We start from the raw sequence: 23,379 nt of genomic DNA, 5'->3' as shown, positions 1-23,379 counted from the left end.
AGTTACTTTCAGATATATCCTTTTAGCCTACGCAGAGAATTGACTGAGATGTGTTATAATCTGAATGTGTATGATACCAGAGATGCCTACGCAATATGCAAATAATTTCTAGATTAGGCCACTCCCAAAGTTTTGGCCCGTAAAGTTCACAGGTTAGCTGGTACCTGGGGTGGTATTCATGTGACCAGCAGTCGGGGGACCGACGGTCACATGACCTCCACCACCATCCCACCCCCTCACTACACCAATGGTCAGCATGCTGGCCAAAGGGACTGTTTCCACTTGTGGGTGTCCACGACACCCATAGAGTGGGAATAGAACCCGTGGCGACCACAGGTCACCACCGAGTCCGCAGCGTGGCAAGCGCAGCAAACCCGCAAGGGGCTTGCTGCACTCGCCCCTCCCCGCCGGGATCCCAGCGTCGGTATGCTGCCGGGATCCCGGCATCGGTATACTGACCGGCAGTCTCCTGACTGCCAGTCAGCCATACTACGCCCCCCTCCTGTGGTCCTTATTATGTGCTCTGACTTTTACAAGTAAAACTTAAGTTATATTTTAAATGATTGTCCATTATTTGATTCTTGTTTTTTTTGTTGCTACTATTTATTGATAACTTATATTTCTGTGAATTTTTTGATTCTTAATAGTGTTACTATGAGCACTTACTGTACATCTGAATATGTGGGATATTAAATCATTCCTGAACTTCAAGGTTTGCCATGGACTGGTTGTCCTTTTATTGTGACAGTGCGCTATTTAACTTCTTATAAATGAACAACCACTATAACATGGTACATCATACAACTGTGGCCAATTATTGCTAATTAACTCCATAACATTAAAGCCTCAGTTACAGATGAGAGTAAGATATAATTAATGAAAAGTGGTAGCGGAATCCAATGAAACACTGCAATGAGGAACTAGTAGTGTAATTAAACAAATATACTCTAATAACCTTTCCTATTCGTGTGCAATTAATAATCTACACAGAGTGATTTTTTTCTCTTTAGAATAATTATAGAAGTAAAAAAAATTTGTTCCGGTATGAATGGTCGACCATGTTATGGTCGACAGTCATTAGGTCGACCACTATTTGTCAACATGGACAAATGGTAGACACATGAAAAGGTCGACACATGAAAAGGTTGACATGAGTATTTTTTTACTTTTTCTGGTGTTGTTGTCTGTGTAAAGTGACGGGGAACACCAATTAGTGCACCGCATCCCCTCGCATGGCTCGCTTAGTTTGCCATGCTTCAGGCAAGGTGCCTCGCTCCGCTACAGCTGCGCTCAGCACAGGTTACTATTCCCAATCGTAGTCCACGTGGATCGTAATGTATGGAAAAGTTCCACAAAAGAATTTTTTTTGGAAAAACTCATGTCGACCATTTTCATGTGTAGACCATGTGTCCATGTCGACCATGTCAATGTTGACCAATAGTGGTCGACCTAACATGGTCGACCATCCAAACGGTTACCAAAAAAATTAGGTACACACCCTTTACATTATACTGTACAAATCTTTACTACTTTTAATTTTTCTGGTTTTAGTTGAAATATAAGAAAAACTTTTCAAATAAATGGATATAAAGATGAAAGCTTTACGGCTGAATCCAATTAGTTGCGGAATCGTCTTTTTGCGTGGAAACACTACTTTAAGGTGGTGAAATGTAAAATCCAATTTTGAAAATGTGTATTATTAATTTTTTCATTGTTTCTAAAAGCATTATTGTTTATCATCCTATTTTTTTTATCCTGACCCACAATCATATTTTAATCAGAATCATTAATTTTTACCCATGATCTACTTTTTTTTACTCATGATTCACTTCATGCCAGTATCAGGAAATTGCCACTCCTGTCTTGGGACTTCAGGGAGCTGCAACTTTTACAGTCAGCTGTTGTACAACTTTGTTTTTTGCAATCTAACATTTTTATCTTTACAAATCTAATTATTTTAAGCACTGCCTTCAATAATGGAGTATTTTTCTACCACTATTGGATGTTTGTGCTACAGGCTAATGTGGAGGAAGAGAAGGGCCTGGCAGATGAAGATGGTGCTAAAGCAATTGCTCCATTGGGTGAGTCAGTGCATGTCTCAATTCCATGTGCATGTCAGTATCATATTAGGCATGTACTAGAGAGTCTCTCAGAGGCGGAGGTGATAAAATCTTATTGCTTATCCTCTCTCGCAGTACGATCTGTTGGAGCGAGACCTGAAACCACTAATCATGCACTCAGTGGTTTCCAAAAACTGCTGGCTGCGTTACATTTTTTGGCATCAGGCACATTCCTGCCTACTTTGTCCTAAACATGCGGTTTTTCACAATCTACCCTTTCAGTTTTGTTTATCCCAAGTTATAAAAGCTTTCCGTAAATTAACAACCCAGTTTATTACATTTTCAGACAATAACAGTGAATAGAGGGAGACTTAATTTGTCTTTTTTGAAAAATGGAAATTGTCCAATGTACAGAGCATGATAGACTGCACCTATATGCCATTCACACCCCCAAGAGAATCAGAAAATGTTTTTCGAAGCCGAAAACACTTCAAGTCCATGAATGTTCAGGTGGTATGTGATGCCACAATGAAATAACCAACCTCCTTGTGGGTTTCCCTGGGTTGACCTATGAGTCCTTCATTTTGTACCAGTCATCTCTGTATCATGATTTTGAGACAGTAAAAATTTCAGCCGATTGGCTGTTGGGTGAGTGAAGAGAGAGAGATATTGATTTTATTTAAAATTGAAAAAAGTATTACATTATATCATGTATTGTTTATTGATATGGGATACCCCAAAAAATCTTGGTTGTTGACCCCATTGCCTGATCCTGTAGGTGATGCTGAAAAAAGGTATCAAGCAGCACACATAGCATTGAGGGGTGTAATAGAAAGAACCTTCGATGTCCTTAAAAGACAGTTTAGCTGGTTAGACACTACCGGTAGTGCACTTTTATATTCACTGTCAAAGGTTTGTGACATGCTAAATGCCTGTTACAGTTTGCATAATATTTGTGTTGCAAACCATGTGCTGGTGGATATTGATCCCAGGGTTTTCTGGAATACTTTGAACTCCTTTTCCATTGAGCTGTATTAGCACCCCTTTAACAAGAACAACTTTTTTTTAACAATTTAAAATATCTTAACGGTAGAACCCACTCTTTACCAAATAATCAACTTTATATTCTTAAATTTGCAAAGCCCCTTACCATATTACTAAATTATTATTCTTTAACACCAGTATCAGCTCCTGATAATAAATGAACAACTTTTCATATTCACCTGCTAATAATCCAAAATTTAATTTTTCCATTACTATCCCGCTAGCGCTTGTAAACCAGTAATCACTTATTTAATATAATCCCATTACCATCCCCATTTTCAAACACATTTTTAATTTTTTACATAAAAAATATAAAATTTCATTTTTATATCCCTACAGTGTCCCAAAATGGAGAATTTCTAATATATACCACAGAGGACTTACGCTACTAGAAAAACCACCTGGAATGGACTTATTTATAAAGTTTGGAGATGCGGACTTTGATATGCCAGGGTCACATTTGAGGAATGTACAGGACAGACAATTAACAGAAATAAAGATAACACCACAACAAAATTTACAGATAGTCCTACAATGCAATGGCTGTTTTGGAAAACTAATTCTACTGAAAAACAAAGAGCTTACTGGACAATTGTAAACATTTTGGGGAGAAGATACATACATACATGTCGGCATCTCTAATTGAGACTTTAAAGAAACATTAACGCCCACTGCACTGAAGCCACCCACACTGAGATCTATTGATAGAAGTAAAGTATAAATAAGCCCAACCCAACCCGATACATATTAACATAGTAACATAGTATTTAAGGTTGAAAAGAGGCAATTTGCCCATCGTATTCAACCTGTATTAAGTTGTGATGCATCTTCATACCCATTGATACAGTACAACTTCATTGATAAATTATTATAATAAGTTATGACACTGTTTAATTAAATTAAGTATTTTTTATTGATGAAAAGCTACATGCAATAAAGATGCACTTTTTATTATGTTAATGTATTTGTATTTACAAATTTTACTAAAAATAGTGTATACAGTTTTCATGCTTCTCTTGGACTTTGCGATTCTTCATTAGTGTGATCTTTTGAAATTGCCTTTGTGAAATACCTGGGATTAGAAATAAAAATTTACTTAAGATATTTTTTTGGGATGTTTAAAAAAAATAAAATTAAGGCTTCCATATTTTATATATATATATATATATGTATATATATATATATAAAAAAAAATCCACAACACAATTGAACTCATTGTGGGCCTGTTGTTTTTCATTCATGATGCCACACTAGTTCTGTGTGTACATTCTGCATGCTCTCTCTCTGTCTGCTGTATCTTAAAAAGGGGTGCTCTCCAGGGCCGGATTAAGGGCCACATGGGCCTGGAGCTGAAAATATTCAAGGAACTATTGTGAGAAATGGGTGAGGTGTGATCAGTACTGTATGGTTGGGGTCAGAGCCATGTGGGCGTGTACACCCATGCACTATCAGCTCCAATGTCTTCCTAAATATGTAATAACATAAACAAATTGCATAATTTGTGAGAAAAATAGAAATACAATCTTAATAGCTATGATTTATGGCTGACAATGTGGCCTGAGGTGGTGGCTTTTGATCATCAAGCTGCCATGATGATGGGACTATTTTTAGGGGGAGGCCTGGAACTGTAACTCCATCCGCCCCATTGTTAATCTGGCCCTGGTACTCTCTCTTATTCTGTGTCTGAAAGGGGTGCTCTTTCTACTGTATCTGAAAGGTTTGCTCTCTCTGCCTGCTGTATATGAAAAAGGGGTGCTCTCTCTGTTTTTTCTATCTGAAAGGGGTGATCTGTCCATCCATCCAGGGACTCCACCCCAGTGTAAAATTAAAATAATAAAAGCTAAAATCAGAAAGTCTAAAATGATAGTTTAAAAAAAAAAATATATTTTTTTTTGTGTTGTACCCCAGTGTAATATACAGTTTTTATTTTATTTTTATAAGTACTGTGACACTGCCGGTCAGACCGCAGTATATTATACTCATACACGTATTATGCAATGCTGTTGGTGTATATGTATTTTGCTCTTCTCCATTAGGGTGATCTTTGAAATTGCCTTTGTGAAATACCTGGGATTAGAATGAAAAATGTAGTTAAGATAAATTTTTTTGGGTGTTTTAAAAAAATAAAATTAAGGTATCCATATTTTATATAAAAAACAAATCCTCAACACAATTGAACTCATTGTGGGCCTGTTATTTTTCATTCATGAGGCCACACTAGTGTACGCTAATGGATCCCCTTACACAGGGATGTAATTAAAATGTCAATGAATGATGGGCATAGGGCTAGCTGCATCCTATGATGCAGGCAATGGATCTCTGTCACGGGTAGTGGGAGTCAGGCAGCGGAAGCCGCAGCTTACCATCTCGGATGCTGTGCTTCCTCTCCCGGCATCTCTGCAGCGGGACGGAGACGGCTGGAACGAGCGGGCGGCAGCCATCTGATCTGAGGTCTGGGAGGCAGGTGGGGGGCGAATGGGCGATGCTGGGAGTTCTGTGCGGTCTGGGTCCCGGCGGCGCTGGGCTGTGTACACTACCATATTGGATTTGGGCACATGGTCACAGAGGACCAATCAGAGGCCAAATGCTGGAAAATTTGGCTGCACCAATGCCAGGAGATCACAGGCTATATCTGTAAGCATTCTGGGGCAGTCTGGTATCAGTGCAACGTCTGATGCAGCCTAGTCTGTATGCTAGTACTCTGTGCTCCAAGTTTCCAGAGTGTCCTCTTGATCTTGGTTCCTGTTGTTATAGCAGCTCCGCTTCTCAGAGCTCCATCCGCCTAAGTTCACAAGCTCCCTGCCCTGTACCGACACCGTGTAAGTCCAACGGCTGACACTGCTCTGCTATAGTTTTCTCCATCACCACTCCAGTCCGCAAGGGGGTGATCCGGCCCCAGGTCACGGTATACCGGTGTCTTCGGTACTCCAGGGATTCTTCCCTGGATTTCCAAAGCCTGTGTCATTCTTCTTTTCGTCATTATCTTTGTATTCAAGTTGTTTGCACTTCATGCAAAGGAACTTTATCCAGCCAGCCCTCTTCCATCCCGGAGAGACCGTCTCCCAATTGGAACTCAGTTCAGTGACTCCAGTCCCAGTCATCACCTCAGGGGCGGCTAAGAACTTTAACACTTCAGGGCACTACCATCCCTAAGAACCTGTCTCCCAACCGCAACCCAGCTTGGAACCACCAGTCACAGCTAGAACAATACTGACAATCTCTACTGCAGAAAAATCAGTTTATTTCCAATTGACACCTTCTGCAGCATTATCATAGCTGCTGTTTTCTAGGAAGTAGCAGCATTAGTTATTCTGTAGACAAATGAATGACCCTTAAGTGTGTGTCTGGAACAGATTTGTAAAGTTTGAGTTAAGCTGGCTTTTTCCTTTCAATTTTGCCTTTGTTTTCTTACTTGTATTTTTTTTAGAGTTCAAAAGTTTGTTTTAAAGGTTATGAAGTGTGAACAGTAGTGCCTAATTTCTATTTACCATCCTACGGTCTGGAACACTAACATGTTATAAACATTGGTCAAGGCATCCGTACAAGCCCTGGGTAAAAAGATATCCAAGTTTATAAACAGTTGACTTCTACAATTGTCCAAAATTCAAATTCCAGTCAACTAGACAAACTTGGATATTTATTTAACCTGGACTTGTATGGATGCCTTGAGAAGTGGGTATGGGAACATGTGTCAGTGGTGTGTGCAGTGTGAACAGCTGTAAAACAACTGGCATTCATACTCACCATTCTATGCTATCCAGTGTCTGGTGATTCTGTCTTGCAATTCTACTGGAATTGATGATGTCCTGGATATCTTAAAGACAGCGTTCCTAAGCAGAAGAGAAAATAATAATTGGTGAATATGCAAGCACAGGACTAGTGTACCCTGCAAAATAACACAAACAACATGAATTACAGGAGGGTCTAGTGTGAATTTATACTTACCATTCTACAGTCTGGAACACTAATGTGTTATAACACTGGTTGAGGCATCCGTACAAGTCCTGGTTAAACAGATATTCAAGTTTATCCATAGTTGACTTCTACAATTGTCATAAATTCAAATTCTAGTCAACTGTAGACAAACTTGGATATCTATTTAATTTGGACTAGTATGGATGCCTTGGTAAGTGGGTATGGGAACATGTACATCTCTAGATTGTAAGCTTGTGAGCAGGGCCTTCCTACATCTATGACTTTTTGTTATAACCCAGTTTTGTTATATCATTGTTATTTCCAATTGTAAAGCGCAACGGCATTTGTTGCACTGTATAAGAAACTGTTAATAAATAAATAAATAATAAAATGTACATCAGTGTGGGCCATGTGAATAGGTGTGAGACAACTGGCATTGGTACTTACCATTCTATACTATCCAGTGTCTGGTGATTCTTTCTTGCACTTGTACCGGAATTGATGATGTCCTGGCTATCTTCAAGACAAAGTTCCTAAGGGGAAAAGAAAAAAAGAATTGGTGAATATGCAAGCACAGAACTAGTGTACCCTGCAAAAGATAAATTGTTTAAAAAAAAAGAAAGTTGGATCAGATATGCTCATTGTGGCCCATGTGACAACTGTAACCAATAAAGGAGCTTTTATCATATCCCACTTTGTTACAAGCACACCCATATATTTCCTATTTACGTACATCCAACTCCTTATTAAAATATCTGTACACTACTTAGGGGTAAAAACCAGTGTTAAGTGAAAACAATTCAAGAAAATTGACAAACGATAAAAATTCGAGATGAACGGGTTCGTTTCTCTGAGAACCGGACCCACCTGAACATTGATTTCCGAGTCTGGATCGGGACTTCCCACCTTACTCGGATCCAAAAGTAAGGCTGAATGTCATCTACCCACTGGTTTTAGATTCTATTCATGTCCTTGGTGATTGGCACCATCCGGCTTTGGAGAGTGTACTGGACGTACGTGTCCGTCTCAGTACTGTGTTGTCTGGCATGAGGCAGGTACACTCTCTCTATCTGCTGTATCTGAAAAATGGGTGCTCTCTCTGTCTGCTGTATCTGAAAAAGGGGTGCTCTCTCTGTCTGCTGTATCTGAAAAAGGGGTGCTCTCTCTGTCTGCTGTATCTGAAAAAGGGGTGCTTTCTCTATCTGCTGTATCTGAAAGTGGTGCCCTCTCTGTCTGCTTTATCTGAAAATGCGTTCTCACTCTGTCTGCTGTATCTGAAAAAGAGGTGCTCTCTCTGTCTGCTGTATCTGAAAAGGGAGTGCTCTCTCTGCTGTATCTGAAAGAGGTGCTCTGTCTCCTATATCTAAAAAAGGGGTGCTCTTGCAGCCTGCTGTATCTGAAAAAGAGGTGCTCTGTCTTGTTTCTGAAAGGGGTGATCTGTCCGCCCATCCAGGGACTCCGCCCCAGTGTAAAATTAAAATAATACAGGTTGAGTATCCCTTATCCAGAATTCAAAATCCCACATTTTTGGGTGCCCTACTGAGATAACGTATATATTGTATATTATTTGTATGTATAGATATATTATATTGATATATAATATCTATCTATCTATGTAAATATATATATATACATATATATATATGACATTGTCTCAGTAGGGAACCCATGTATGTGTGATTTTGAATTTTGGATAAGGGATACTCAACCTGTAAAAGCTAAAAACAAAAAGCCTAAAATTATATATATATATATATATAATTATTTTGTTTGTGCTGTACCCCAGTGTACTATACAATTTTTATTTTATTTTCATAAGTACTGTGACACTGCCGGTCAGACCGCAATATATTATTTCCTATTCATACATGTTTTGTGCGATGCTGTTGGTGAAGCTAAGCTGCATTGTGTAATAATATATATTTCTGACTCATTTCTGTGACACTGTAACCACATGTGTGTGATATAAAAAATAATAAATATTTTTCACTCATTTGTGCGACACTGTAACAGCAGTGTGTGATATAAAAAATAATATATCTTTTTTTATTTAAATTAGTATTTTGTGCTGTGTTATCCCAATATAGATCCAGGGACTGCAGCTGCTCTGTCCATCTAGGGGTGTTCTGTCAGTTCACCCAAAATAAAATACATATTTTTTTCTATATTTAGTGCTGTATCCTCCCAGTATACATCCAAGCATGCTCCGTTCATTTCAGGGTGCTGTGTCCATAGCCTATATTTTTATGTTTCAACCTATTGTCCAATTTTCATAATTCTTCTTATCACCACATTGTGAATAATTCAAATAAATATTATTAATAATGATTATAAATTAACTAAATAAATTAACAAAATTGAAATTAAATTAATATAACTAACCCTCTGCATGCCAAAGATATCTTTGAGGAAAAGAAGAACATAATCCTAATCTGAAAATCATTTTTAATGGATGATTAGCAAACCTTCTCCATGTCAAAAATATCTTTTAGGAAAAGAAGAACTTGATCCTAATTTTAAATAAATTTTAACAGATGATTACAGCATTTAAAAATATATTGTAAATTGTCACATTTTCTGCCCAATACTGTTGCTTATCTTAGTCATCCAGCTACCTCGGTGCAACCTTTTGGCCTAAACTGGATAAAAACAATATTGTGAGCTGTGAGGTGTTCAGAATATTTTAAACAGAAGAAAAATAAAGTACTATAGTATTGGGCACACTATTAAATTGTATTTTAATTATTTGATTTTTAAAATATAACTTTTAATATCCTGTTTTCACAATTGAAGTAAACATAACAGCGAAAAATAAGAGGTTAACATCAGACTTACAATGACATACAAATGTGAACTTTATAAATATAGAAAGTGGAGAATAGATGAAATGAAAATAGCTATGTCCACTGATAATGTTTGTCTTGCTTATTCAACAAATCCAATAACCAGTATTGTTATGTTAGAAAATATGATCAGATGTGACACTAAAAAATAGCATTGTCAATTACAGGTAGGTGTATTACATTCAATGAAAAAATTCAGAAATGTCACTGGTAAGTATACACAATATGATTCTGAATTCAATGATCAGAGTATAAGGGAGGTATTTATTTTAGTGTGAGTAAGTGTATGTCACAATTTCTCAACCAATCTACTGAAGGTTTAATGATCTAGGTGTAACAACTGGTAAGTGTTCATTTAGATATAGGTAAGTATATGTCACAAGTTCTCAGCTGATCCGCTGATAATATATGTTATGTACTGGATTCATTAATCTGAATATAACATAGGTAAGTACATGCCACAAATTCACAGCTGATCTACTGACACTGTGTATACTTGCTCATAATTTCTGAATTATATTACTCCCCTATACTCGCTGTTCAATCAATAATTCTCATTCAGTTAATATTCCAATGTCCCCAATAATATTGATAAATATCTTGTAATACATCAATAAAGATATTCAATATATATTGGGAATTCACTACTCTGGATATCACTCTAATAGGAGTATAATTTATTATGGACAACTGTGCATTGTACAGCTCAAATTATGCTCCTATTTTCTAAAGCACTTATCCCATAAATGGATTTCAGATTTGCATTTGCATATCTTTATATGTGTAATAAAAAATGTTACCAATAAACTCCTTGTGTGTGTTCTTATTATCGGGTGCAGCCTCAAGTCACATTTGAAACATAGTTTTAGTTTGTTTTGAGCTCTGTATGGGTATGTAAAATGTAGTAAAGTATAATTGCTACATTTGTTGCCTTTACTGGAGTTCTGATGTGCTGTAATTTGTTACAGTGAATTAGCTAGAGGTAGTATATCAATCAGCTCTAAATGGAACTTCAGTATTCCTAGGCACAGAGCCGGCCCTAACCAATATGATGCCCTAGGCAAGATTTTGGCTGGTGCCCCCTAGCACCACCGCTGGTTCCGCCTCTGACCTTGCACTTCTTTCCCAGCACCATCACCCCTCACCCATAGCAGTCCTTATTTTGGTGTTTGTACCCCCTATATTTTAAATAGGAACAGTTCGCACATTTGGCGCACAGCCCAAAAAGGGGTGTGTTTTTGCTGGCAAGGGGCATGACCACACAATAGTAACCCCAATTCCAAATACGCCACACAGTACTGCAACTTTATTCACATTTGATCATGCAATAGTGTTCATAATTCATATTACATCCCACAGTAGTATCACTTTACCTTATACAGGTATATGTTACTCCTCACAGTAGAGCCCCTTATTCACATTACATCACACTGAATTGCTCCTTATTCACATTACACTACACCCTATTGCTCTTTATTCACATTAGACGACACAGTAGTGCCCTTTCTATACGCAACACCACATAGAAGAGCACCTTAAACACACAATTCCACACAGTAATGCCACTAACACATATGAGACACATTATTAATGTCCTTCTAAACATAATGTGCTTACACATTATGACAACCTTTATTAATGCCCTTTTACACATAATGTCCCTTACACATATGCCGCACATTATTAATGCCCTAATACACATAATGACACACATAGTGCCCCCTACACATTTGCTGCACATTGTTAGTGCCCCTATACACATAATGACACATACATTAGTACCCTGTTACACATACAGTATGCCACACATTATTAATGCCCTTATACACATAATGACACACATAGTGCCCCTTATACATATGTTGCACATTATTAATGCATTTTTACATGACACACATAATGCTCCTTACACATATTCCGAACACTACTGCACAACCAACCCACTCACATGCACACAGCACTCACACTGCCGCTAACACTGTGACCTCTGCTTGGATACAGAAGTGTCCTCATAAATCTTGCCTCAGTGCTAACGTTGGGCAAATTTTTTAATGAAAATGCAGCTTATTTGCATTGTTATGTGGCTAGGATTCACAAGCAGCTTCTGCTGATTAAAATGATATACAGCATGCCTTTATACTGTGTGAGACTGTGGCTGTATCTGCATATGAAATGCTACACACAGAATATAGGCATGCCGCATATCATTTTAATCAGCAGAAGCTGCTGATGCCCCTGGGCATATCAAATGCCCTAGGCAATTGCCTAGTTTGCCTATAGCTATGGCCGGCTCTGCCTAGGCAGGGCCGTTTCTTGGGGCAGGCGAGTGGTGCAACCGCACTGGGCGCCCGCCGCGGCACTAACTGTGGCTCCCTGCTTCCCCCTCCTATTTCTCCCAGAGTAACCCGCCCGGGGGGCGGAGTTTCATGGAATGACGTGGATACGTCGTTACATCGCAATGCAACCCCGTCACGACATGAAACTCCCCCCCCCCCTCACCCCCCGAGCAGAGTACAGAGGGGGATCCAAGTTAGGAAGAGGGAAAGGCCGGCGCGAGGAGCGACTGGTGAGGCGGGCCGAAGAGCTGTAATCGCCTCTGTGAGTATTCTCTCTCTCTCTCAATGTGTAAAATGGGGACACCTGCCGTAATGTGTGAAATGGGGACTCTTGCCTGCCGTAGTGTGGGGATTTAATGTATCAAGGGCATTGCGGTGTGTGGTATAATATGGTGCAGGGGGCATTACTGTGTGGGGCTTAATATGGTAGAATTTTTTTTTCCTGTGGTGGTCGTGATCTGTTGGAGCAGGGTCAAAAACTGGAGTGTGAGGTAGTCTTTTCAGACGAGGCCACGCCCATTTAGACGAGGCCACGCCCCCTTGCCGGGTGCGCGCACAATTTTTTTTTAATCTAGGTGTGTGTGTGTGGGGGGGGGGGGGGGGGGCACATTTTTTTATGTCATGGGGGGCGCATCTTTAAATCTGGCACTGGGAGCCAAATTGGCTAGAAACAGCCCTGTTCCTAGGGCACCTTATTTGTAATCTACATGATTCTGCACTAACACTGGTGTTATATATTCTGATTTCAATTCTGTTGTGCGTCACTTGGGTACAGACATTTAGCTACTGAATAGGGCACTGGATTTATTGTCTGCTTATAACACCTCAAGCACTCACATAAAAGGAGGACTGGTTATATATTTATCACACTCATATAAACAGTGTTTGCTTTAGCCATGCCTCTTGGGTACAGACAGCTTGCTCTGAATAGAGCATACTTGCCTACCTGACCCTCTCCATGAAGTAGAAAATGCTCTGTTCTTGGACTTTCCTGGTAATGTATGAATGTCATCACCTATGGTGAGCTAGTTAATTGATAAGAAAGGTGTTTCAACACAGGTGATGGCAATCATACATTACCAGGAAAGTACAGTAACAGAGCATTTTCTCCCTCATGAAGAGGGTTTGGTAGGCAAGTATGGAATAGGGCAATCACTTCACTGCCTGGTTTAGTAATCCCCAGAGGGCGGAGGAGTATAATCCTCACTGTTAATTTTGTATAAGTATTAATAAATGCCAGTCATTCATCTATTCAGACAATTTATTCCAGATAATATATTGTAGATATGTTGTCTGATTATTAATTACCAGTAATGCAGCATACATGTCAGTTTATTTCAGGTTTCCAGTTCATATGTATACAAATAACTTGTACCATTTTAGTGCTGAGAGATGTATTAATTAAGCATTTTTTTTATTTGTACGTAGTGTTTGAATCCTTAATTCAAAATTACTGTAATATAAACTACTAGCTCCAAAACAAAGAGGCTATTAAGCTGTATTATCTATCAGACTGCTGTGACAATTCTATTTATGTTCTAATATATATAGTTGATATTATTCTTATGCACACAGACTGAGAGTTCTTAATAGTTCTTAATCGCTAGTAATTTCTCTCTGATAGTACGAGATGCACACGACAGATGTATAACCCTTATCTAATTAGAGTGATTGCGTTTTGTATTTTAACAATGTTTCATTGTGTATATATTGTAATCAACTGGCATTGCACATATTGAGGGTATAAGGCAAGCATTCATATCACAGATTAAAGCATTATAGCATCATACCTCCCAACATGACCCTCTCCAGGAGGGACACAATGCTCTGCTTCTGGACTTTTTCTTAATTTATGGTTGTCTGCACCTGTGTTGAACAGTTAAATGGATAAAAAAGGTGCTTTAGGTGTTGAACAGTTAAATGGATAAGAAAGGTGTTTTAGGTGATGGCAAGGATACATTAAGAGGGGAGTCCAGGAGCAGAGCATTCTGTCCCTCCTGGAGAGGGTCATGTTGGGAGGTATGTAGCATGATCAGAATAGATCTCAGTGTACATGCTGCACGCCTACATGCATGTTTCACTGTTAACACAGCTTCTATCAGAGATAAATTACTAGAGGCTATGCAGTGATTCTATTAAGAACTCTCAGTCTGTGTGCATAAGAATGTTATCAACTATATATATATATATATATATATATATATATATATATATAGATAAAATTCAGAGGGGGCACTCTCCAGACTTTTTCATAAATACCAGTTCATTTATTTTGAAATATACTTTACATATTCAGCATAATGGCAAGATATTCCTCAAGCGCTTTCGGCCCTGCATGGGCCTTCCTCAGGAGGCACTGCACATCAATACCAACTTCCAACAAAGAGGGAACAGAGATCCAAACATCCAGCAGCTGAATATGTAAAGTATATTTCAAAATAAATGAACTGGTATTTATGAAAAAGTCTGGAGAGTGCCCCCTCTGAATTTTATCTACAATTTGGATACTTCGGTATTTGAGTGGACACCCCAGTGTTCGTGTATCATGAAGATGTGAGTGCTACCGCTGTTTGGAGTTTTATATATATATATATATATATATATATTAGAACATATACATTAGAACATAATTAGAATTGTTACAGCAGTCTGATAGATAATATACTGTAGCTTAATAGCCTCTTTGTTTTGGAGCTAGTAGTTTATATTACAGTCATTTTGAATTAAGGATTCAAACACTACCTACAAATAATAAAAATGCTTAATTAATACATCTCTCAGCACTAAAATGGTACTAGTGATTTGTGTACATATGAACTGGAAACCTGAAATAAACTGACATGTAAGCTGCATTACTGGTAATTAATAATCAGACAACATATCTACAATATATTATCTGGAATAAATTGTCTGAATAGATGAATGACTGGTATTTATTAATACTTATTCCAAATTAACAGTGAGGATTATATTCAGGGCCGGCTCCAGGCCTACAAGCACCCTGAGCGAGAAAATTTAAAAGCGCCCCCCCCCCCCCCCCATGCGCGCAACGAAGGTGCGCGCTCCCGGAAAAGTGGGCGTGGCCTCTGGAAGAGTGGGCGTGGCCTCATAACTTCATATCAAACTATAAATATATTTTCACACAATTAGCAGCCTTACACATAGCCACAGTAGTGTTCCTTACACACAATGTTTCCAGTATAGTGCCAGATACACATAATGTGCAGTGCCAGATAGACATGACATGCCCCCCAGCAGTGCCAGCTACACATGACATGCCCCGCAGCAGTGCCAGCTAGACATTACATGACCCGCATCAGTGCCAGCTACACATGACATGCCCCGCAGCAGTGCCAGCTACACATGACATGCCCCGCAGCAGTGCCAGCTACACATGATAGTGTTCACTTTTTAGGGCATGGTGCTGATCACAGGGAGGGCACATTTTTAAGTTAGGAGGGCAAAATGATGTACATACTGCTTGTTGTTCCCATACTTATATGCCAAAGCATGGACAGTGCGCGCCGAAGGCGCGCAGCAAAAATTAAGGGGAGTTACTTCGTGGGGAAGGTACGTGGCCACATAATAGTGGCAATTTGCATTACATCACACAGTAGTGCAGCTAATACACACTGCACCAGGTAGAACCTCCTATACACTTTGCGCCAGGCACAGCACTGAGACACATTGCACCAGGGAGAGCACTGAGACACATTGCCTAGCCACAGACGCCTAGCGGGAACACTACATGACATGCCCCCCAGCAGTGCCAGCTACACGTGACATGCCCCCCCAGCAGTGCCAGCTACATAAATGGCCACACAGTGCCAGATATGCACCCACAGTTCAGATACAAAAATGCCCCCAAAGTGCCAGATACATAAATGCCCCTACAGTGCAGATATGCCCCCACAGTGCCAGATACATAAATGCCCCCACAGTGCCAGATACATAAGTGCCCCCACAGTGCCAGATACATAAGTGCCCACACAGTGCCAGATATGTCCCCACAGTGCTAGATATGCCCCCACAGGGCCAGATACATAAATGCCCCCAGTGCCAGATACATAAATGCCCCCAGTGCCAGATGCATAAATGCCCCCAGTGCCCACACAGTGCCAGATACATTATTGCCCCCCACAGTGTCAGATACATTAATGCCCCCCACAGTGCCAGATACATTAATGCCCCCCACAGTGCCAGATACATTAATGCCCCCCCACAGTGCCATATACATTAATGCCCCCACAGTGCCAGATACATTAATGCCCCCAGTGCCAGATATGCCCCCACAGTGCCAGATACATTAATGCCCCCAGTGCCAGATATGCCCCCACAGTGCCAGATACATTAATGCCCCCAGTGCCAGATATGCCCCCACAGTGATAGATACATTAATGCCCCCAGTGCCAGATATGCCCCCACAGTGATAGATACATTAATGCCCCCAGTGCCAGATATGCCCCCACAGTGCCAGATACATTAATGCCCCCAGTGCCAGATATTCCCCCACAGTGCCAGATACATTAATGCCCCCAGTGCCAGATACATTAAATCCCCCACAGTGCAGATATGCCCCACAGTGCCAGATACATAAATGCCCCCACAGTGCCAGATACATAAACGCCCCCAGTGCCAGATATGCTCCTACAGTGCCAGATAAATAAATGCCCCCACAGCGCCTGATAAATAAATGCCCCCACAGTGCCTGATAAATAAATGCCCGCACAGTGCCTGATAAATGTATGCCCCCACAGTGCAGATATGACCCCACAGTGCCTGATAAATAAATGCCCGCACAGTGCCTGATAAATGAATGCCCCCACAGTGCAGATATGACCCCACAGTGCAGCCCCCACATAATGCCATCCATAATGCCCCCAATACCTGCTGCGCTGGGAGGGGGAGGAGTGCTGCTGTCTGAGGGAGCAGGGCCGCGGGCGGTGTGGCGGTGGTGCGGGTGGTGTGCGCTATGTGCGCTGCGCTGGCGTCTGACGTCAGATGCCGGCGCCGCACAGCGCACAAGGACACAATAGGCCGGGCAGCGCAGCACAGGGCCGGCTCCAGGAACGAATATGGCGGCGCCAGCGCGCGGCGCCCATTAAGGGTGGCGCCCCGCGCGACCGCTCAATTCGAACGTGCCTGGAGCCGGCCCTGATTATATTCCTCTGCCCTCTGAGTTATATCAAACCAGGCAGTGAAGTGATTGCCCTATTCAGAGCAAGCTGTCTGTACCCAAGAGGCGTGGCTAAAGCAAACACTGTTTATAAGAGTGTGATAAATATATAACCAGTCCTCCTTTTATGTGAGTGCTTGAGGTGTTATAAACAGACAATAAATCCAGTGCCCTATTCAGGAGCTAAATGTCTATATCCAAGTGACGCACAACAGAATTGAAATCAGAACATATAACACCAGTGTTAGTGCAGAATCGTGTAGATTACAAATAAGGTGTTCTAGGAATACTGAAGTTCCATTTAGAGATGACTGATATATTACCTTTAGCTAATTCACTGTAACAAATTACAGCACATCAGAACTCCAGTAAGGCAACAAATGTGGCAATTATACTTTGCTACATTTTACATACCCATACAGAGCTCATAACAAACTAAAACTATGTTTCAAATGTGACTTGAAACTGCACCCAATAATAAGAACACACACAAGGAGTTTATTGGTAAAAAAAAAATATTACACATATAAAGATACTGATGCAAATGCAAATCTGAAATCCATTTATGGGATAAGTGCTCCATGAGATATAATTTAGAAAATAGGAGCATAATTTGAGCTGTACAATCCACAGTTGTCCATAATAAAGTATACTCCTATTAGAGTGATATCCAGAGTAGTGAATTCCCAATATATATTGAATATCTTTATTGATGTATTACAAGATATTTATCAATATTATTGGGGACATTGGAATATTAACTGAATGAGAATTATTGATTGAACAGCGAGTATAGGGGAGTAATAAAATTCTGAAATTATAAGCAAGTGTACATAGTGTCAGTAGATAAGCTGTGAATTTGTGACATGTACTTACCTTTATTATATTCAGATTAATGAATCCAATAAAAAACATATATTATCTGTGGATCAGCTGAGAACTTGTGACATATACTTACCTACATCTAAACAAACACTTACCTTGTTATACCTAGATCATCAAACCTTCAGCAGATTGGTCGAGGAATTGTGACATACACTTACTCACACTAAAATAAATACCTCCCTTATACTCTGATCATTGAATTCAGAATTATATTGTGTATACTTACCAGTGACATTTCTATAATAGTGATTTTTAATTGAATTTAATACACCTAGCTGTAATTTGACAGTGCTATTTTTTAGTGTAACATCTAATCATATTTTCTAACATAACAATACTGGTTATTGGACTTGGATAAGCAAGACAGACATTATCAGTGAACATAACTATTTTCTTTTCATCTATTCTCCACTTTCTATATTTCTAAAGTTAACATTTGTATGTCATTGTAAGTCGGATTTTAACTTCTTATTTTTCACTGTTATGTTTACTTCAGTTGTGAAAACAGGATATTAAACGTTATATTTTAAAAATCAAATAATTAAAATACAATTTAATAGTGCGCCCATTACTACAGTGTTTATTTTTCTTCTGTTTAATGTATTGGCCCTACTGTAATGTGGCAGCACCCCCATATACAATTAAAATAATTATATAGATTGAATTTTTAAGGATTTTGGGGACTCTCTTTCTTTGGTTATTCTAAAACATATCAGTGTGCAGACACAAATACCTTTCAGGTATTCAGAATAGACTGGAAATGAGTGGAAATGAATGTTCTTGAGGTTAATAATACTGTAGGAACAAAAACACCCCAAATTCTGTTATTTTAACTGTTTTATGACTTTTTTCCCCCCAAATAAATGCATATCCAAAACCAAGACCTGCAAGGACGGTTTTGGCAAAACCAATACAGATACAAAACACGAAAAAGATCCAGATCCACAACACAAAAAATAGCCCGGCGCTCACCCCTAATAAACACACACATAGAACACATAGATACATATAAAACACATAGAACACATATATATATATACACACATAGAACACATACATACATAAAGCACACACATACATAGAACACATACCTGTACATACATACATAGAACACATACATATACACACAGAACACATATGACATAGAACACACACACACACACACACACACACACACACACACACACACACACTTACTGGAGTCTGAGGAACTGCAGGAACAGACGACACTAGATTGGTTGTGGGGGAAAAATGGCGCACAGGGCTACCCTATTGCAGGTATGATAAATAGATAGACCGGAATGCAGATGAATGATAAGATAAATATTCCCCTATTTATGGGCAAAACAAATTACTGTACTCACAAATGGAAAAAACCCAGCGGTGCTCCCTTAAGTTGTAAAGAACAAATCGCATGAATATAGAAAAAGAATATAAAAAGTCAGTAATTAAAAACGTTAACTAACGACCAATCATCATAGATTATACAAATTCATAACCAAATAGGAAAAAGGAGAAGATACAGAACTGATTACATATATACCAAATATAGGCATAACCGAATGTATTCGAATAGTAGGCATCTATTCATATTTAAGATTGTTATATCATTTTTTTGTTTTTTACATATAAATAACAAATATTCGGAGCCAAGAAGAAAAAGAAAAGAAAGGGAAAAAGAAAAAGAAAAGAAAAGAAAAAGAAGGGGGTGGGGGTGGGGTGGGGAGAAGAAACAGTAGAAAAAAGGAAGAAGAGAGAGAGAGGGGGTGGAAAAAGAAGAGAGGGAGGGTTTATTAAGGGAGTGAAAGGGAAATGAAAGAAAGTGAAAAAGAACAAAGAGAGAGAAAAGATGAAAAAAAGGGGAAGAGAAGAAAAAAAGAGAGAAACAAGAAAGGAGGAAAGAGAAATATTAGTGTAAGAAAAATAGTGTATATGTATTTATGTATAAATGAATAAATCATTTACTCAGTGTGTCATAATACGATTGGTGCTTTATAAATTGATAACTCGTGCTAGCTAAAGGAACAGTACGCCAAAAGTTAAAAAGGTGACTAAAAAAAAATTATATATATATTTTTCGTTCTTTAATAAAGTGAGGTGCATGATTAGATTAAAGTTATACTAAGAAAATAAAATCAAATGAATTAAATAAACCCTAATACTAAGAAAAATTATTATGTGTGAGTTAATCAAAGAAATGCTCCAAAATTTTGATTTTCATTGAGGAACCATTAATTGTCATAATACATCAAAGATTGTGGTTTAATAAGCATCTGATTGATTTGTTTGGTTACAATCAATCTTTGGCAAGACACTGACTAGACATTGATACTTATGTAATGAATGTTATAATCAGGTACACATTAGATTTATTGAGTCAGAAGGCAAATTAGTATCTCTTGAGGTTGAGTCAGTGACATCTCAATTACCCTAATTGTGAATATATGTTATATGTTAGTATGTCAATGTGAGTCCAATTTCTATTAATAAAAGTTAAGTTTTAGATTATCTGTAAAGAGTGCCCCATGAAAAAGAGTTGTCTTTTATTTTTCTATATTCATGCGAACTGCAGGAACAGGTCAGGTGACTGTGCAGAGCAGCAGAGGCATTTTTCATCATTAGGGTCCCCACTACATAATGCCGTGATTTTATGGGTCAGCATGGAGGGGACAGGGCCAAAACAACACCTTGATAATACATAACATCAATTGGCTCTGCCTTCTCCCCATATACCTGCGTATTGCGTCAAACAGCCTTGAGGGGGTGGGGCCACTATCACATGATGTCAAGCACTGCAGTAAACCTTCAGACACTGCCGTGGGTATTAGCCAGCGGCACCCCCATCTGCTCAGCCGCAGCTGCATCCATGGAAAGTACCCTGCTCGCCCCGCCCTCGTTACACCTCTGGTGTTAACTGACCTTTTGGCTGAAGTCCACTCTCCCTTTTGCGGCTGGTTTGACCGGCGCTTGCAGAATAGCCTGCGCAAGTGCCGGTCAAAACTTCCCAGCAGCACCTTTGGCTTATTGGATGTATGTGTAATCCCTGGCTGTGGGAACTGACACCTAGGGACACTGCGGTGTGGTGTGGCAAAGACAGCTGTCAAAATTGTTAACTACAGTTGAGCATTCATAACTTGACACACCACTTCGGCATCATATCTAGGCATAGCATCACTGTCAATCTGATCACTTCCCTGCATTATTACATGATGCAGCAAAAAAGCCATGCACAGCTAGCGATTTGACAGGTAACGCCACTTCATACATGTACCCCTTGATACAGTATATTAAACAATTATATGTCTGGTAGTGGGTCTGATTTAGAGATATTTCCTGTATTTTATAATAGTCATAAATCGCCAAACATTTTGTAGGTGATGTATGTTCTCCATGCTAGTAACTGATCTTGTAATTTTGATAATGTGATTTGAATATCAATGATGTTTTTACCATTTAAGCACAGTGTGATAATTACAGAGAGTGCAATCACACTCAGCTGCCTTCACTGTCTCCCCACAGTCTGCTCACTGTCTTCAGATACCCTGAGAAATTTCTTGTCTGGCATTTTGTCTCTGATCTGTAATCATAACAGCATGACTCAATTGTTACTGTATCACTATGTAACTGTATTATATTGAAGTGTGGTGAGGTAAGTAGTACAGCAACATAGGTATAATGGTAATTGCCTCCCTTATATGAGTGGGGAAAGGGTTCCACATAAGGTATTCATATACTTTTACTTGTTCCCAATGTTATTATATGACACAATGATATTATTATCACAATATGTTTAATTGGGCATCTGTTGTTCAAGTTTCTCCTTATGCAATATACTTTGACATGGAGAGAAATGCTGCCTGAAAAGAGTTGATGTAAAAGAAAATTAATTGTATCTCCCATATCACACTAAGGAGTCTATGTACTAAGCTTTGGAGAGAGGTCAAGCAGACAGAGATAAAGTACCAACCAATCTGCTCCTAGCTCTCATTTTTCAATCACAGCCTGAAACATTGCACTTGGGAGCAGGGCTGTAACTAGGGTGGTGCTACTGGTGTGTTTGTAAAGAGCAGGATGCACTGGGGGCAGAACCTGCTCTGCTCACTGCAGCCACTACAATCTTAAATAGCTGAGCAACTGCCAGGATGTTACTACCGGCAGCGGTGTGCCTAGCTTCTTCTCAGCAGTGCACTCTGGAGCTTTGCCTCCTGGCTACCGAACTGTATGTAGAGAAAGATGTTATTATCTCCTACAGTGCTGAGAAAGGAGCTGGCTGAGCCTACCAAGGAAGTTAGCACTGCATGCAAGAGTTCGGCTACGCTACCCACTGTGGTCTTAGTTAACTCTGAGACCACAAAGTCTCAATGCACAGTGGCATCTGAGTATTAAGGGGCCCAATGCTGCCCAGACCAGCAGTGAGTTATTCCCTGTCATCGCTGTAAACCATTTTGAGAACTGTCAAATAAATGGCCCAGTGCAGAAAGCAGGGTGGGCCTCACTGCCTGGGGGACCTGCCCCTTACCTTAAGGGAGCGGGGCTGACCTTGTGTGTGTAGGACTGATAGAGGAGTCCTGGCACCTATCAGTGCTGATGATCACAGCTACATACTGCCTCTAATTAATAGATGGTTGTACGTTATTTGTTCGTCGGGAGGCTTGCCACCTAGCAACAGCTGGTGGGTTAGGTGCAAGCCTCCCGACGATCGCTGGAAAGGTATAGTGAAAGAAAACTTTCACTTACCTTTCCACAGCCTGGGGGAAGCGGGGACAGAGCCGTGGGTAGCGGCCGCTCCCGATCCCGTTCGCGCGCGTCACGGGAGTGCGCGCACACAGCCGGGCACGCGCACACGTGCGCGCGCACCATATAAGGTGCTAGGCCCCGCCCCCAGTTCAGATTTTACCTCAGCGCTGCAGGATGGAGGACACAGTGTCTGTGTCAGCTACAGACACCCTCATAGTGTCCCCACAGCGCAGCAAAAGAGGCAGGCAGCCTTCTAGGAAAAGCCTAGGAGAAGCTGCTGATACAACTTCCTCAGATGAGGACATTATATTTAAAAGAAGGAAAATCATTAACCCTGTCAGGTCGGATGACAACAGGGACAGCTCTGAGGAGGGAGAAGTCAG

General features: G+C 39.9%; 1 long non-coding RNA gene across 2 annotated transcripts in view; it reads right to left on the bottom strand.

The window, feature by feature from the left end:
• Positions 1 to 4,033: 4,033 nt before the first annotated feature.
• LOC134927568 (uncharacterized) overlaps positions 4,034 to 23,379 on the bottom strand; it is a 47,104-nt gene continuing 27,758 nt past the window's right edge. The window contains exons 2-5 of one of the 2 annotated variants that reach the window (XR_010177682.1): positions 7,467 to 7,552; positions 6,849 to 6,934; positions 5,090 to 5,171; positions 4,034 to 4,176 (exon numbers count right to left, since the gene is read on the bottom strand). This is a non-coding gene — a long non-coding RNA (uncharacterized LOC134927568). The remainder of the gene's footprint in view (positions 4,177 to 5,089; positions 5,172 to 6,848; positions 6,935 to 7,466; positions 7,553 to 23,379) is intronic. The other variant, XR_010177678.1, reaches the window with a different exon arrangement.

This window comes from Pseudophryne corroboree, chromosome 1, assembly GCF_028390025.1.
Source record: "Pseudophryne corroboree isolate aPseCor3 chromosome 1, aPseCor3.hap2, whole genome shotgun sequence".
In the NCBI taxonomy this organism is placed as follows: Eukaryota; Metazoa; Chordata; class Amphibia; order Anura; family Myobatrachidae; genus Pseudophryne; species Pseudophryne corroboree.
Note: the sequence above shows the minus strand (reverse complement) of the source record. Positions and strands in the feature narration are given on the sequence as shown.